Below are 12,390 nucleotides of genomic sequence, written 5' to 3'. Positions count from 1 at the left end.
GTGCTCTTTCTCTCTCAAAATAAATAAACTTTTAAATAAATAAGCAAGCAAGCAAGCTGCTTCAAACCCTTGAGCCACACCCTCTAGGCATTCTAGTTCAATAGGTCTGGATGCAGATAAAACATTTTATTTATTTTTTTTATTTAAGTTTATTTATCTTGAGAGTGCATGCAAGAGGGGGAAGGAAAGAGATAGAGAGGGAGAGAGAGCATCCCAAGCAGGCCCTGCCCTGTCAGCACAGAGCCCACGGGGCTCAATCCCACAAACCATGAGATCATGACCTGAGCCGAAATCAATGATTCAGCCGAAATCATTAACCAACTGAGCCTAACAGGTGCCCCAAAGCTGTATTTTAACAAGGGTCACTCTACCTACCTGGCTTCCTACCTGCGACGGTCACCAGAAACAGCAACGGAGACAGCACACTCGTGGGGGGTGTCATTCCGTCCCACACAGTGGATGGACGCAGGCTTCCGGGCACATCCTGAGAGGCCTCTGGTGCAGGCTCCCTTTGATGTTTCCTAGGAACCAGATTCGGCCTCAGGAACCTCAAAGGAAAATCAGAAAGCAGACAAGAAGGAAGAAAAAGAATAGGCAGATGAGGAAACATACAAAATTACTTCTATCGTTTATTCATGACAGTGGGAAGCCTGCCCTGTTAACACCATAGGGCCCTATCTCAGGCAAACGATCCACCCCAATTCTGTTCAAACAGCAAGAACGGTTCCTAAGAAGAGGCAGAGGGTTTCATGCTCTGATAGGGGCCAACGGCAGGCAGCCCCCAAATGGGCCACTGTGCCATGAACATTATTTTGAGTTAAAAGCAATCCAAACCCAGCAGATCCCGGAAAAGCTCTTTATCTCCCCTCAACTGCCTGCTTGTACCAGGACGAGAGCTATTAACAAAGATTCCTCTTTGCCTAAGAAACTTCTCTATGTAACAGGGCACCTGTGTTTTCCAAACACCTTCCTTCACCCTCCTGCTAATGGTCTTGCTCCCCGTGGTATCCTCAGACCCCCACCCTCCTCCCCTCAGCTCATATAAGCTGAATATTATTGCCTGACTGTCTTTGGAATTTCCACTTCTGTGTGGATTCCCCACATGTACATACACTATTCAGTTTGACTTCTTCCTGTTACTCTGTCTCATGTCAATTTGATTCTTGGTCTAGCTAGAAGGACCTTAAAGGACAGAGGATTCTTCCTCCACAACACTTTCTCCCCTTACAAGCCCAAACCTATGAAATAATATGAAATCATACTACTATATTTCATCAGTTCTAACAGGTAAGCATTTCCATACGTGTACCATCCCTGAAATCAAGATGTCTTAAGATAGCCAAGCACTGGACAGGAGACAGATGCCACTGCTTGTGTGTGTGTGTTGATAATGCAGAACTGGTCTCAAAGGCTTGGAAGAAAGATAATATGAAGCATTCTTTTAAGAAATATTGCATCCCTGGGGTGCCTGGGTGGCTCAGTCGGCTAAGCGTCCAACTTCGGCTCAAGTCATGATCTTGAGGTCCGGGAGTTCAAGCCCCCATCAGGCTCTGTGCTGACAGCTCAGAGCCTGAAGCCTGCTTCGGATTCTGTGTCTCACTCTCTCTCTGTCCCTCTCCCACTCGCACTCTGTCTCTCTCTCTCCAAAATAAATAAACATTAAAAAAATTAAAAACAAAAAAAGAAATATTGCATCCCCAAATGCTCATGATGGTACACAGGCAATACTGTATGGGGGAAATTTGGCACTAACTAGCTTGACAAGTGATACCGCAGAAGTGGGTCAAGATGGTGAGGAAAGTTAAGAATGCCTTAATTTCTACTCGCTTACAGTTCCTTTTTATAAATGCGCAAGAATGATTTATGATACAAAACAATCTGCCTAAATAAATCTATTTCAATGTGCAGAAATTTTCTAAATGATAAGAAACTGCTGTGCTGTGTGTAACAGACAGGAGCTTCTTCTTCCTTAGTGTTATTTTAAAAAATGATGCATCTTATAATCGCTGCTGTCTTAGAGTCAACGAACATTGAAACTTTATCTTTGTCTGGCACTTTCTTCAGTGTGATCTTCATAACAACCCAGGCAATATTATTATCTCTGCTTTAAAAATGATGAAATTGAAGCTCAGGAAAGTTCACTGACTTGCCCAAGACTGAAAAACCAGTTCTAGTGTTACCGGTTATCACTAACTCAGGAAACGAATGGGTGAGCCCTGGTGTGATGCGTCAGCCAACTGTTCCCCCACCGGGAATCCCGAGGGGGCTGGACAAATGGAAAGCACCACTGCAGAACAAAGTCAGATAAACTCGTTGTAAGAGGAGCCAATAACCCAAGAGAGGAGGGTCTGGAAAAGAGAAAGGGAGAGATTTACTTTGGGGGAGGTGGCAGGCTCAAGCCTTAACAACTGACCTCTCTGCTGGCAAGATGGACACCAGGAGTTTTATAGGGAGAGGTTCAGGGGGACACGCAAGAGAGCAGGCAGAGAACACGTGATCATGGCTGGGAGTCAGTAGATACTCAGCACACGACCATGGGCAGGGAAGGGGACCTGTGGGGTATGGTCTTCTAGGCATCCTCCCACCACTACCAGGGCTTTTCTGGCCTGGCAGGTGGAACGTTCTGGTCATTGCAAAACATCATCAATGCCTCAGAAATAAGAATGGGTTTCAGGCAGAGCACAAGTTAAGGGGTCTTGTCTATTCCTGGTTTTAACTGTTGGGGTCTATGGTTGAACAAGAGGACTAGCTGACTAGGAGGTCTAGACTCCCAAGTATTTGTTATTTCAAGTACATAACAAATCCCCTGCGGGTAAGCACACATGGATAAGGGCTTCCTAATGAGCATGTCAGAACCCTGCTGTGGGTTGCAAGTTGCTATGTTCCTGTGAACTACATTGGACTTCCAGTCTACACCACCCTTTCCCCACCCACACCTTCCGTTCCTCACTATTCACAAATACACTCAGCCTTTTGTGAGAACACAAGACTCTTCGTCTTCCCTCCTCCCACCACCTTTTCTAGAAGCAACCCAGTACCTTTAGAAATTCATGAGCGTAGGAGGAGGGATAACAAAGAATGGGTCACACCTGGACACTGGCCTCTGCAGCCAGTCATTCAACGATGTGGTAACCTAAGGAAGGTGAGAGATACGAATGACGAAACTACAACAATTTCAAAATAAACTTGATGTCCTTTATTCAAGGGAAAACAATCCATGGACTGGGGGCCATTTAGTGCCTCACAGGCCCTGGAGCACTCTTCCCGAGGGATTTGGGGCAAGAGCAAGTTTAACAGAGAATGAAGGGGGGCTTTCGGGAAGATGGTGGCATAGGAGGACGCTGGGCTCAGCGCATCCTGCTGATCACTTAGATTCCACCCACACCTGCCTAAATAACCCAGAAAACCGCCAGAAGACCAGCAGAACGGAGTCTCCGGAGCCAAGCACAGACAACAGGCCCACGGAAGAGGGTAGGAAGGGCGGCGAGGCGGTGCGCGCTCCACGGACTGGCGGGAGGGAGCCGAGGAGGAGGGGTGGCCCGCCAGACAAGCAGAGCCCCCGAGTCTGGCTGGCAAAAGCGGAGGGGCCGGACGGAGTGTGTTCCGACAACCAGCGGGACTTGACATCTGGAAGGTTATAAGCTAACAGCTCTGCTCGGAGAACGGGAGAGCTGGAGGACAACGGGAGGGAGAGTTGTTGAGCCCTGGACGACAGAGCTCAGCTTGGCGGGGAACAAAGGCGCTCGCCAGCGCCATCTCCCTCGCCCATCCCCCAGCCAAAATCCCGAAGGGAACCGGTTCCTGCCAGGGAACTGGCTTGCATGATGCAAACAACGAACGCTGTGCTTCTGCGGATCCATCCCTCCAGCGGCGGGTCTGACTCCCTCCCGAAGCTGACTCCCTCCCGAAGCAGATCACCGAAGGAGAAGCGAGCTGAACCTGCCCCTCCCACCCCTGTGCACCTTGCCTATCCACCCCAGCTAATACGCCAGATCCCCAGCACCACAAGGCTGGCAGTGCAAGGTATTCAAGACAGCACAGGGGAAGTGCCCCTCAGTTGGGCACCACTCCAGGGACTATCCAAAATGACGAAACAGAAGAATTCCCCTCAAAAGAATCTCCAGGAAATAACGACAGCTAACGAACTGATCAAAAAGGATTTAAACAATATAACAGAAAGTCCATTTAGAATAATAGTCATAAAATTAATCACTGGGCTTGAAAACAGTATAGAGGACAGCAGAGAATCTATTGCTACAGAGACCAAGGGACTAAGGGACAGTCAGGAGGAGCTTAAAAAAATGCTATAACTGAGCTGCAAAATAAAATGGAAACGACCACGGCTCGGATTGAAGAGGCAGAGGAGAGAATAGGTGAACTAGAAGATAAAATTCTGGAAAAAGAGGAAGCTGAGAAAGAGATAAAAAAATCCAGGAGTATGAGGGGAAAATTAGAGAACTAAGTGATGCACTAAAGACAAATAATCTACGCATAATTGGTATCCCAGAGGAGGAAGAGAGAGGGAAAGGTGCTGAAGGTGTACTTGAAGAAATAATAGCTGAGAACTTCCCTGAGCTGGGGAAGGAAAAAGGCATTGAAATCCAAGAGGCACAGAGAACTCCCTTCAGACGTAACTTGAATCGATCTTCTGCACGACATATCACAGTGAAACCGGCAAAATACAAGGATAAAGAGAAAATTCTGAAAGCAGCTAGGGATAAACGTGCTCTAACATATAAAGGGAGACCGATAAGACTCGTGACCCATCTCTCTACTGAAACTTGGCAGGCCAGAAAGGAATGGCAGGAGATCTTCCACGTGATGAACAGAAAAAATATGCAGCCGAGAATCCTTTATCCAGCAAGTCTGTCATTTAGAATAGAAGGAGAGATAAAGGTCTTCCCAAACAAACAGGAAGGAACCACCAAGAGGTGAAGGAATTCGTCACCACTAAACCAGCCCTACAAGAGATCCTAAGGGGGATCCTGTGAGACAAAGTACCAGAGACATAGCTACAAGCATGAAACCTACAGACATCACAATGACTCTAAACCCATATCTTTCTATAATAACACTGAACATAAATGGACTAAATGCTCCAACCAAAAGACACAGGGTATCAGAATGGATAAAAAAACAAGACCTATCTATTTGCTGTCTACAAGAGACTCATTTTAGACCTGAGGACACCTTCAGATTGAGAGTGAGGGGATGGAGAACTATTTATCATGCCACTGGAAGTCAAAAGAAAGCTGGAGTAGCCATACTTATATCAGACAAACTAGACTTTAAAGGCTGTAACAAGAGATGAAGAAGGGCATTATATAATAATTACAGGGTCTATCCATCAGGAAGAGCTAACAATTATAAATGTCTATGTGCCGAATATGGGAGCCCCCAAATATATAAAACAATTACTCACAAACATAAGCAACCTTATTGATAAGAATGTGGTAATTGCAGGGGACTTTAACACTCCACTTACAGAAATGGATAGATCATCTAGACACATGGTCAATAAAGAAACAAGGGACCTGAATGATACATTGGATCAGATGGACTTGACAGATATATTTAGAACTCTCCATCCCAAAGCAACAGAATATACTTTCTTCTCGAGTGCACATGGAACATTCTCCAAGATAGATCACATACTGGGTCACAAAACAGCCCTTCATAAGTATACAAGAATTGAGATCATACCATGCATACTTTCAGACCACAATGCTGTGAAGCTTGAAATCAACCACAGGAAAAAGTCTGGAAAACCTCCAAGAGCATGAAGGTTAAAGAACACCCTACTAAAGAATGAGTGGGTCAACCAGGCAATTAGAGAAGAAATTAAAAAATATATGGAAACAAACTAGAATGAAAATACAACAATCCAAACGCTTTGCGATGCAGCGAAGGCAGTCCTGAAAGGAAAATACATTGCAATCCAGGCCTACCTCCAGAAACAAGAAAAATCCCAAATACAAGATCTAACAGCACACCTAAAGGAAATAGAAGCAGAACAGCAAAGACAGCCTAAACCCAGCAGAAAAAGAGAAATAATAAAGATCAGAGCAGAAATAAACAATATAGAATCTAAAAAAAACTGTAGAGCAGATCAACAAAACCAAGAGTTGGTTTTTTGAAAAAATAAACACAATTGATAAACCTCTAGCCAGGCTTCTCAAAAAGAAAAGGGAGATGACCCAAATAGATAAAATCATGGATGAAAATGGAATTATTACAGCCAATCCCTCAGAAATACAAGCAATTACCAGGGAATACTATGAAAAATTATATGCCAACAAACTGGACAACCTGGAAGAAATGGACAAATTCCTGAACACCCACACACTTCCAAAACTCAATCAGGAGGAAATAGAAAGCTTGAACAGACCCATAACCAGCAAAGAAATTGAATCGGTTATCAAAAATCTCCCAGCAAATAGGAGTCCAGGACCAGATGGCTTCCCAGGGGAGTTCTACCAGATGTTTAAAGCAGACATAATACCCATCCTTCTCAAGCTATTCCAAAAAATAGAAAGGGAAGGAAAACTTCCAGACTCATTCTATGAAGGCAGTATTACTTTGATTCCTAAACCAGACAGAGACCCAGTAAAAAAAGAGAACTACAGGCCAATATCCCTGATGAGTATGGATGCAAAAATTCTCAATAAGATACTAGCAAATCGAATTCAACAGCATATAAAAGGAATTATACACCATGATCGAGTGGGATTCATTCCTGGGATGCAGGGCTGGTTCAGCATTCGCAAATCAATCAATGTGATACATCACATTAATAAAAGAAAAGATGATAACCATATGATCCTGTCAATCAATGCAGAAAAGGCATCTGACAAAATTCAGCAACATTTCTTAATAAAAACCCTTGAAAAAGTCGGGATAGAAGGAACATACTTAAACATCATAAAAGCCATTTATGAAAAGCCCACAGCTAACATCATCCTCAATGGGGAAAAACTGAGAGCTTTTTCCCTGAGATCAGGAACACGACAGGGATGTCCACTCTCACCGCTGTTATTTAACATAGTGTTGGAAGTGCTAGCATCAGCAATCAGACAACAAAAGGAAATCAAAGGCATCAAAATTGGCAAATAGGAAGTTAAGCTTTCACTTTTTGCAGATGACATGATATTATACATGGAAAACCCGACAGACTCCACCAAAAGTCTGCTAGAACTGATACATGAATTCAGCAAAGCTGCAGGATACAAAATCAATGTACAGAAATCAATTGCATTCTTATACACTAATAATGAAGCAACAGAAAGACAAATAAAGAAACTGACATTCACAGTTGCACCAAGAAGCATAAAATACCTAGGAATAAATCTAACCAAAGATGTAAAAGATCTGTATGCTGAAAACTATAGAAAGCTTATGAAGGAAATTGAAGAAGATATAAAGAAATGGAAAAACATTCCGTGCTCATGGATTGGAAGAATATTGTCAAAACGTCAATACTACCCAAAGCTATCTACACATTCAATGCAATCCCAATCAAAATTGCACCAGCATTCTTTTCGAAGCTAGAACAAGCAATCCTAAAATTCATATGGAACCAAAAAAGGCCCTGAATAGCCAAAGTAATTTTGAAGAAGAAGACAAAGCAGGAGGCATCACAATCCCAGACTTTAGCCTCTACATGCAGCATGCAGAAGGTTGAAACTAGACCACTTTCTCACACCATTCACAAAAATAAACTCAAAATGGATAAAGGACCTGAATGTGAGACAGGAAACCATCAAAACCCTAGAGGAGAAAGCAGGAAAAGACCTCTCTGACCTCAGTCGTAGCAATTTCTTACTTGACACATCCCCAAAGGCAAGGGAATTAAAAGCAAAAATGAACTACTGAGACCTTATAAAGATAAAAAGCTTCTGCACAGCAAAGGAAACAACCAACAAAACTAAAAGGCAACCAACGGAATGGGAAAAGATATTCGCAAATGACATATCGGACAAAGGGCTAGTATCCAAAATCTATAAAGAGCTCACCAAACTCCACACCCGAAAAACAAATAACCCAGTGAAGAAATGGGCAGAAAATATAAATAGACACTTCTCTAAAGAAGACATCCGGATGGCCAACAGGCACATGAAAAGATGCTCAACGTCGCTCCTTATCAGGGAAATACAAATCAAAACCACACTCAGATATCACCTCACGCCAGTCAGAGTGGCCAAAATGAACAAATCAGGAGACTATAGACGCTGGAGAGGATGTGGAGAAACGGGAACCCTCTTGCACTGTTGGTGGGAATGCAAATTGGTGCAGCCACTTTGGAAAACAGTGTGGAGGTTCCTCAGAACATTAAAAATAGACCTACCCTATGACCCAGCAATAGCACTGCTAGGAATTTACCCAAGGGATACAGGAGTACTGATGCATAGGGGCACTTGTACCCCAATGTTTATAGCTGCACTCTCAACAACAGCCAATTATGGACAGAGCCTAAATGTCCATCAACTGATGAGTGGATAAAGAAATTGTGGTTTATATACACAATGGAGAACTACGTGGCAATGAGAAAGAATGAAATATGGCCCTTTGTAGCAACATGGATGGAACTGGAGAGTGTGATGCTAAGTGAAATAAGCCATACAGAGAAAGACAGATACCATATGTTTTCACTCTTATGTGGATCCTGAGAAACTTAACAGAAACCCATGGGGGAGGGAAAGGGAAAAAAAAAAAAAAAAAGAGGTTAGAGTGGGAGAGAACCAAAGCATAAGAGACTCTTAAAAACTGAGAACTGAGCGCGTCAGGCTCCGGGCTGATGGTTCGGAGCCTGGAGCCTGTTTCCGATTCTGTGTCTCCCTCTCTCTCTGCCCCTCCCCCGTTCATGCTCTGTCTCTCTCTGTCCCAAAAATAAATAAAAAACGTTGAAAAAAAATTAAAAAAAAAAAAACCTGAGAACTGAGGGTTGATGGGGGGTGAGAGGGAGGGGAGGGTGGGTGATGGGTATTGAGGAGGGCACCTTTTGGGATGAGCACTGGGTGTTGTATGGAAACCAATTTGACAATAAATTTCATATATTGAAAAAAAAAGAGAATTAAGGGGAGCAGAACCTGTCACCCCAAAGCATGCCACTTTGGCATGAGGATTATTTTGAGCTAAAGGTGATCAATACCTAGCAGATTCACGAAAAGCTCTTTGCTTCCTCCTCAGCCGCCTATATTTACTTTGGAAAAGGAGCCTCTATGAGGAAGAGAGCTATTACCAGAGATAGCTTTTTACCTAAGAAACGTATCTGTATGAGAGGGCAACCTTTGTTTTCCAGATAGCCCCTTCTCCTTTCCTGTAAATGGCCTTTCTCCCCCATTGTGTCCCTAAACCCCTACCCCTTTCCTTACCTCAGGATGTTATATAAGTTTTAACTACCTGGCTTGCTTTTGGAGTCTCATATTTTTATGGGGCTCCCACACATATGAAATAAGGTTTTCTCCTATTGATCTGCCTTATATCAATTTGATTATTAGACCATCCAAAGAAACTAGAAGGGTAGAAAGAAACTTTTTTCACCCCTACAGGCATTAGAATGGGCAACAAGAGAAGAGGGCATGATTGGCTAAGAGAGGGGAAGACTCCTCCTAAGGCTAGCAGGAACTATTTTCTAGCATAAGGTAAGCTTGCTAAAGCTGTTTGAAGATTGCGATTGGTTTATTAGGTGTTCTTGAACAGATATTTCCCTAAGTGCAGGGTGACTTAGGTTTAGATTTGTGATGGGCTGGGCCACTGAGGCAGCCTCCATTTTGTGGGTCCTCATAAACAAATGAACTTTATCAGAGGCAACTGGAAAGAACAAGCAGCCTATAAACAATATTGAACACAGCATTCTGTGGAAGGGGAGTTTTGGAACTACCAGACCTTGCTTTTGAGTTTTCGTCAGGAAACAAATCACAAGGAGGCCTCCTGTTCAACTTCACTGACAGCTGTCCTTGACGACTTGGAACAAGGCTGCTGCCCACCCTACAACCATCACGGGCCAGTCGTGGGGGGTGGTGGTGGAAGGGGGCCTCAAAGGGCCTAGTGTTATTGAGCTGTTGTGGACTAAGAGACTGGAAAGGAGTGAAGGTGACCTAAGGTAAAGTCAGGAGGTGGCTATAACACTTCTGGATGTCACAATAACAGAGGTCATCAGAACACTAACTTCCCTAAGACAAAGTGAAGAATGTCAACATTTAGGGGCACCTGGGTGGCTCAGTCGGTTCAGCGTCTGACTTTGGCTCAGGTCATGATCCCATGGTACGTGGGTTTGAGCCCCACGTCGGGCTCTGTGCTGACAGCTCGGAGCCTGGAGCCTGCTTCGGATTCTGTGTCTCCTCCTCTCTCTGCCCCTCCCCCATTCACGCTCTGTCTCTCTCTGCCTCAAAAATAAAACATTAGGGACAAAAAAATAAAAAGAATGTCAACATTTAGTTAAGAGTCCCATAAGCTTCTTGCCTAAGACCCCAGAAGAACACCTGGTACTACAAACAATTTGCCATCTCGCCACTTGAGAGGCAAGTGGACAGAAGGGTAGACTGGCCATCTTCCATCTGCAGGAACTGACCACTCTCTACTCAAAAGGCAAGAGAACAGCTGCGTCTCCGGTGACAGCATTCAGTCAGCTGCCCAAGATGCTGCCCCAGAACAGCAATGCTGCTGGCGGCCAGGGACAGTTGGTCAAGAATCCCATGGATAAAGACCAGTCCCCTACCATAACGCTGGGTACCTCTGGCCAAATTAAGAAAAGGCACCTATCTGGGCAGACACCACTCCAAAGGCACACAGCTTGGCAAATAGACCGTGTACCAAAGTTCCAACCCCTTGGCGCTGCGACAGCTACCCTTGTCCACCGTGCTTCCACAACAATACTGTGGCTGGACGGCAATTCATTGTCATTTTCTCCGTGCAAACTTACAGTGCTCAGCAACAAGAGTGTTTCCTATTCTTTTTTTTTTTCAACGTTTATTTATTTTTGGGACAGAGAGAGACAGAGCATGAACGGGGGAGGAGCAGAGAGAGAGGGAGACACAGAATCGGAAACAGGCTCCAGGCTCTGAGCCATCAGCCCAGAGCCCGACGCGGGGCTCGAACTCACGGACCGCGAGATCGTGACCTGGCTGAAGTCGGACGCTTAACCGACTGCGCCACCCAGGCGCCCCGAGTGTTTCCTATTCTTAAGATCATAGTTAAGATTCTCTCTCTTTTAAGTTTATTCATTTATTTGGAGAGACGGTGTGTGTGCACAAGCAGCGAAGGGGCAGAGAGACGGGGAGAGAGAGACTCCCAAGCAGGTTCCACGCTGTCAGTGTGGGGTCTGATGCGGGGCTGCAACTCAGGAACCGAGAGATCATGACCTGAGCCGACATCACGAGTCGGACACCTAAGTGACTGAAACCCCCAGGTGCCTCTTAAGGTTCTCTTTATTCAGTACATTTATATGAGCAAACAACGGATCTCCTCTTCTTCAACATTAACAGGCATGTGGATCAGATGTGATCAAAAGTCGTTTGGGCTCTAACAGTTTGTAAGTTTTGCTTTTTTAAATACATAAGTAGTACTTTGTGGGTTAATTCACGTTTTGACACATTTTTCTATTTGATGCCCGTAACAACTCTCTCTGAAATAGTTCCTCTTATTCCTATTTTAATGAAAGGAAACCAAGTTTCAGAGTCAGATCTCAAGCTCTCTCTGTAGCAGCCCCAATGCACCCCTACGGCTCTATGAAGTAAGCACATTCCAGTCCGGGCTCCTTAACAAGACCTTCCCCAGTCAGTCTCTGAACGCTCAGTTCCTGGCTGGAGCCAGGCCCTCTCCTGCTGTTTGCCTTATGCCCACCCTCTCGTTGTTTTAGGTCTTCACGGAAGGGGAAGAAAACGATTAAGAATTCACATACATGGGGCGCCTGGGTGGCACAGTCGGTTAAGCGTCCGACTTCAGCCAGGTCACAATCTCGCAGTCCGTGAGTTCGAGCCCCGCGTCAGGCTCTGGGCTGATGGCTCGGAGCCTGGAGCCTGTTTCCGATTCTGTGTCTCCCTCTCTCTCTGCCTCTCCCCCGTTCATGCTCTGTCTCTCTCTGTCCCAAAAATAAATAAACGTTGAAAAAAAAAAATTTAAAGAATTCACATACAAAGCCTGTCTACCTTCCAAAAACTTTTTCCATTAAAGGTGGAGTTGCTTTTGAATGATAAAATAGGACTTTGAAAGTAAGGCTTCACAAGTTCAAACTTCTCTTAAAAATAATATTTCATGATTTTTTCCTCTTCCTTGCCTACTGTATTTTCTCTCTTTTTTCTAAATGGAACACATCTTACCTTTGCATTAATAAGATACAATTATAATCTTCATTTTTAAAGAAGACTTCGGTATCTTGACAAGGTCATTCTA

The 12,390-nt window shown here is 44.3% G+C and overlaps 1 long non-coding RNA gene across 1 annotated transcript in view; it reads right to left on the bottom strand.

The window, feature by feature from the left end:
- Nucleotides 1-12,390, bottom strand: part of LOC123385277 — a 42,858-nt gene that overhangs the window by 3,263 nt on the left and 27,205 nt on the right. Inside the window, exon 2 of the long non-coding RNA XR_006597498.1 lies at nt 376-548. This is a non-coding gene — a long non-coding RNA (uncharacterized LOC123385277). The remainder of the gene's footprint in view (nt 1-375; nt 549-12,390) is intronic.

This window comes from Felis catus, chromosome B2 (assembly GCF_018350175.1).
Source record: "Felis catus isolate Fca126 chromosome B2, F.catus_Fca126_mat1.0, whole genome shotgun sequence".
Taxonomy (NCBI): domain Eukaryota; kingdom Metazoa; phylum Chordata; class Mammalia; order Carnivora; family Felidae; genus Felis; species Felis catus.
Note: the sequence above shows the minus strand (reverse complement) of the source record. Positions and strands in the feature narration are given on the sequence as shown.